The sequence below is a fragment of the Leptonychotes weddellii genome, chromosome X, assembly GCF_054177405.1.
Source record: "Leptonychotes weddellii isolate Sample4059 chromosome X, ASM5417740v2, whole genome shotgun sequence".
Classification (NCBI taxonomy): Eukaryota; Metazoa; Chordata; class Mammalia; order Carnivora; family Phocidae; genus Leptonychotes; species Leptonychotes weddellii.
Window position 1 is genome coordinate 103,268,633 of NC_138385.1, and position 5,264 is coordinate 103,273,896.

The following is a 5,264-nucleotide window of genomic DNA, read 5'->3' on the forward strand; positions in this document are numbered from 1 at the left end:
AACAGATGGGCGATCTTCTAGAGCCAAAGGCAAGAGAGGAAGTTGTTCATGCATTTGATAGATGAAAAGAGAAAGTGTTCTCTGCAGTATGAGTGAAATCCCTTGACTAAGTGTCTCTCCTTCCTCTTTCTGATGAGAACACATCATCCGAGAGAAAGGTCTCGATAATGCCGTGCAGATCCTCCCATGAGGGGCAAGGCAGGGAAGGGGAGTAGCCTCCCACTTCATATCTGTTTGCTGGAGATTTAAAGAGGAGCAAGAGGGGGATCTGTGAAAGTTTTGCTTGAGGGCTCAGTACTCAAACATATGTCTCCACAAATGGTCCATATGTTATGGTCTTTACACAGGCAGAATTCCCAGGGAATCATGGGGTTTCCCTAAGTAAAGATTAAAGTTCAGCACATGCTTTCAAAGCTGCTCCACAGAATTTTGCAGCTGGCCAGCCCTCGAGTAAATCAAGCAATTAGGTTCAAATAAACGTGTTTAGCTCCTCTTCTCCTTTCTGTTGTCCAGTGGGTTTTCCTGGGAGTTTGTGTTTGTGGGACAACTGTTATTATAGTTGGTGCAAGCAGTTGTTTATACACAGTCCATGTCTGAGAGATCAGAATGAATAAAGTCACGGTTATGTGATTCACACACACACAGCCGGATCCTTTATGGCTACCAAAAATCTATGCCTCGTTCCCGATTTCTGTGCTTATGGGGCTCACTCTGCAGGATCCTGGACATCACAATGACAACAGTAAAATAACATACATAAAGAAAAACTATTTGGCTGGCAAAATCTTAGGTGACTTTGTTCGACGCAGGGGGTCCAGCACGCCATGGGAAAGGGGCGCTGTCCTTTTTGAGGTGCAACGAGAGAGGGAACATTTTGGAAATCTTACACTGACACAAGAGAAATATCTCAGCTTATTCTGGCCAGACACTGTCTCCTTTAGGAGGGCAATGGTTTCAACCTTTTTTTTTTTTAAGATTTTATTTATTTATTTGAGAGAGAGAGAGTGAGAGAGAGAAAGAGCACAAGAGGGGGGAGCGGGAGAGGGAGAAGCAGACCCCCTGCTGAGCAGGGAGCCCGATGCGGGACTCGATCCCGGGACTCCAGGATCATGACCTGAGCCGAAGGCAGTCGCTTAACCAACTGAGCCACCCAGGCGCCCGGTTTCAACCTTTCTAATAGTTGATCAATGAGATCTGGAAAACAAGTTCAAAGCCTGCCACGCCTACCATCAGACCTTGCCGCCCTCGTGAATGCTCGTGGAAATAATAGTGACACTCAAGATCAATAGTTTGGGGGCATTGAGGACAGTCAAAGGCATTCTTCGTGGAGTATCTTTGGTCTATAATGGAACAGGGAAGTCACATTTGCAAATGTTCTACGTTCTCAGAACTTCATATAAGGAATCCTCATAGGACTCCGTTCAATGATTAATAGGATTTTTTAACCAAAGCCTGCACGGGTATCCTGCGTCGGAGTGAAGTATTTGTCTTTCTCTTGTACAGACAGATCAGACACGCTCAGTCAGAAGGGCAGACACATCTAAGAATGCAGAGCCCGCTCGATAAGAACCCCCACCCCCTGGGATCCAGTCTCCATGATTCAAATTTGATGAATTGCATGGCCTGCCCTTCTGCACCTCAACTTCCTCGTCTCTCGGCTGGGTATAATAATACCTGTTCTACCTCACAGACCATTTTGTTTTTGCATGATTGGAGACAAGTAGACGAAAATGCTCTGTGGTTCACTGCACAACAGTGAGCCCTTAATATATGAAGACCCCGCAGATCTTTGTGCCCAAATGAATTTTCATGAATGAAACAGCTCTTCATGCTTGGCATTTAATCTATCGTCTGATATTAATTATGACGAATGTTGAGCTGCTTTGCATTAAATAGTAAGTTCCATAATAGCAGGAAGAGACCCTCTGCTTCCAAATACTTACAACTGCGGTGTGCCTCACAGGGTTTCTGGGAATGTGGAACTGGGGAAGAAAAGGCATACAATCTGTCAACCAAACAGAAGACATTTTGGGGAGTGAAAGGAAGCACGATTCATCATTCCACGGGGAGAACAGGTGTATATCAAGGCTTTCCTAGGCAAACTGGGATGTGTGGCCACCTGATCTATAAGGACAGAACTTGGAAACTCACCATGTGATGACAATGAGTCTAGACTGAGGGATTCAACACCCTCGCTCTCCCCTCACTTCTAGCCCTGTGCTACTCATCTCACCAGGGACCCCATGAGTGCTTGTGGGGGTGAAGCCCTCCTTCCTCTATCGAGTCTATATCAACACTTGATCATCTCACTTCTTACCTATCAGTCGGTCATACCACCTGGAATCTGTTTCACACACTTACGGTTTTAACATATCCCGTCACAAGGGGGGGCCGCTGTAATCAAGGGTCTGAATCTTTTTCCTTTTTTAACGATTTTATTTATTTATTTGAGATAGAGTGAGAGAGAGCACAAGCATGGGGAGCAGCAGAGGGAGAGGGAGAAGCAGGCTCCCCGCTGAGCAAGGAGCCCAATGCAGGACTCGATCCCAGAACCCCGGGTTCATGAGCCAAGCCAAAGGCAGACACTTAACTGACTGAGCCATCCAGCCTCCCTGAATCCTTTCCTTTTTTAAAAATACAACAAGGTAGGTACTTTTATAAAGATCGCAGGAGTGAAGGGAAGAGAATGACTCCCATCAGTTCAGTTTCCACTTGGGTGCATCAGGGAAGGGAACATTTGAACTGGGTCTTCAGGGGTGACTAAGAGTTTTCTAGGATCAGATATCTGACTCCATTAAAATTTTTTTTTTTTTTGTATAATTGACACACATGTTACATTCATTTCAGGTGTACAACAGAGTGATTTGACTCCTATATATGTTATGCGATGCTCACCACACCTGTAGTCTATGCTGTGTCTTTCATCCTGTTACTTATTCACTCCACAACTGGAAGCCTGTGTCTCCCACTCCCCTTCCCCATTTTCCTCATCCTCCCACTCCCCTTCCGCATTTTCCTCATCCTCCCACTCCCCTCCCCTCTGGCAACCATCCATTTTTTCTCTGCATTTGTAGGCCTGAATCTGCTTTTTGTTTATTCGTGTTTTAGATTCCACATATGAGTGAAATTGTATTTGTCTTTCTCAGTCTGACTTACTGCACTTAGCATAATACCCTCTGGGTTCAGCCATGGTGTCACAAATGGCAAGATCTCATCCTTTTTTATGGCTAAATGATATTCTGATACTATCTAACTATCTATCTTTATCTCTATAGATCTATAGGGCTATGTCTATAGATATCTATCTCTATATACTTATCTCTATATATGTCTCCATATCTATATATCTATATATAGCTGTAGATCTAGCTATAGTATAAACACACATACCTTACCACTTCTTTATCCATTCCTCTATGCATGGATGCTTGGGCTGCTTCCACATTCTGGCTATTATAAATAATGCTGCAGTAAACATAAGGGTGCATATGTGTTTTCAAATTAATGTTTTTGATTTCTCTGGGTAAATTTCCAGTGGCAAAATTACTGGATCTATGGTAGTTCCATTTTTAACCTTTCGAGAACCTCCATACTATTTTCCAGAGTGGCTGCACCAGTTTGCATTCCCACCAACAGTGCACGAGGTTTCCTTTTTCTCCATATCCTCGCCAACACCTGTTGTTTCCTGTGTTGTTGATTTAGCCATTCTGACAGGTGTGAGGTGATATCTCATTGTGGTGTTCATTTGCATTTCCCTGATGGTGAGTGGTATTCAGCATCTCTTTATCTGTGTGTCTGCCATCTGTACATCTTTGGAAAAAAGTCTATTCAGGTCCTCTGCCCATTTTTTAATTAAATTGTTAGTTCTTCTGGTGTTGAGTGGTGTAAGTTCTTTGTGTATTTTGCATATTAACCCCTTATTGGATATATCACTGCAAATATCTTCTCCCATTCAATAGGTCATCTTTTCATTTTGTTGATTGTTTCCTTTGCTGTGCAAAAGCTTGTTATTTTGTTGTAGTCCCAATAGTTTATTTTTGCTTTTGTTTCCCTTGCCTCAGGAGACATATCTAGAAAGAAGTTGCTATGGTCAATGCCTGTGCTCTCTTCTAGGATTTTTATGGTTTCAGGTCTCACATTTAGGTCTTTAATGCATTTTGAGTTTATTTTTGTGTATGGTGTAAGAAAGTGGTCCCGTTCATTCTTTTGCATTGCCCAATTTTCCCACCACCATTTGTTGAAGAGACTGTCTTCTTCCCATTGAATATTCTTGCCTCCTTCGTCATAAATTAACTGACCATATAACGGGGTGGATTTCTGGCCTCTCTATTCTCTTCCATTGATCTGTTGTCTATTTTGTACCAATACCATACTGTTTTGATGACAACAGTTCTGTAGTATAGCTTGAAATCTGGGATTGTGAGACCTCCAGCTTTGTTCTCCTTTCTCAGGATTGCTTTGGCTATTTGGGGATCCAACTCCATTTTTGATTTTTGACAACTGACAGATTTTTTACTTCCCCCTCTTTCCCCTTTCCATTTAGTCTCACAGCTGGACAAACTTATTTAAAAAAAAAAAAAGACCATGAGCTACTTCCCTTGAGGGTGGTGAGTGAAGTTCAAGCCGCAAAAATCCTAACTTGTGCATACAGAAAACCTCACCCTGGTCCTGTCCCATAACCACAATAAAACCCAGTCTCTATCCTCCCCCTTATGGCCCCCCCATTTCTCATTTTACACCAGACTAAACCTGAGCCCTTCTCCTTGGGAAATTCTTTTGTTATTTCCTGTGTGTGTAACAAACCATTTTAAATCCATGGGTGACTATGCATCGTGTGTCCTTATATCCATAAATTCCTGGGCAGAGGGATGACCAGCATCCAACCAAGGATACTGGTCACCCAAATAATACACCATTTTATCTAGCAGACTACCATCGTTAAGTAAATAAATCTCTCATGGAGTTGTAAATATATCTTGTACACACCAAGCAACTCAACCCTTCTTCCAGAGGATGATTCTGAAATGGTGCACCCCAGCTTTGCAACAAGTCAACTTTGTGGTCACCCTACACTTGTAAGTCAAATCATCTGCAAACATAATTTTCAAATCTGACTCAAATCCATGGAGCTGTTGTCATGTGATATGAAAATAGACTAACAAAATTTGCTTTTAATTTATGTAGATGTCTTGGGTCTAACTTTCTTAGGGTTCTAAGCCAAAGATTTATTTTTTTAAACATTTTATGCAAATCTCAGTTAATAT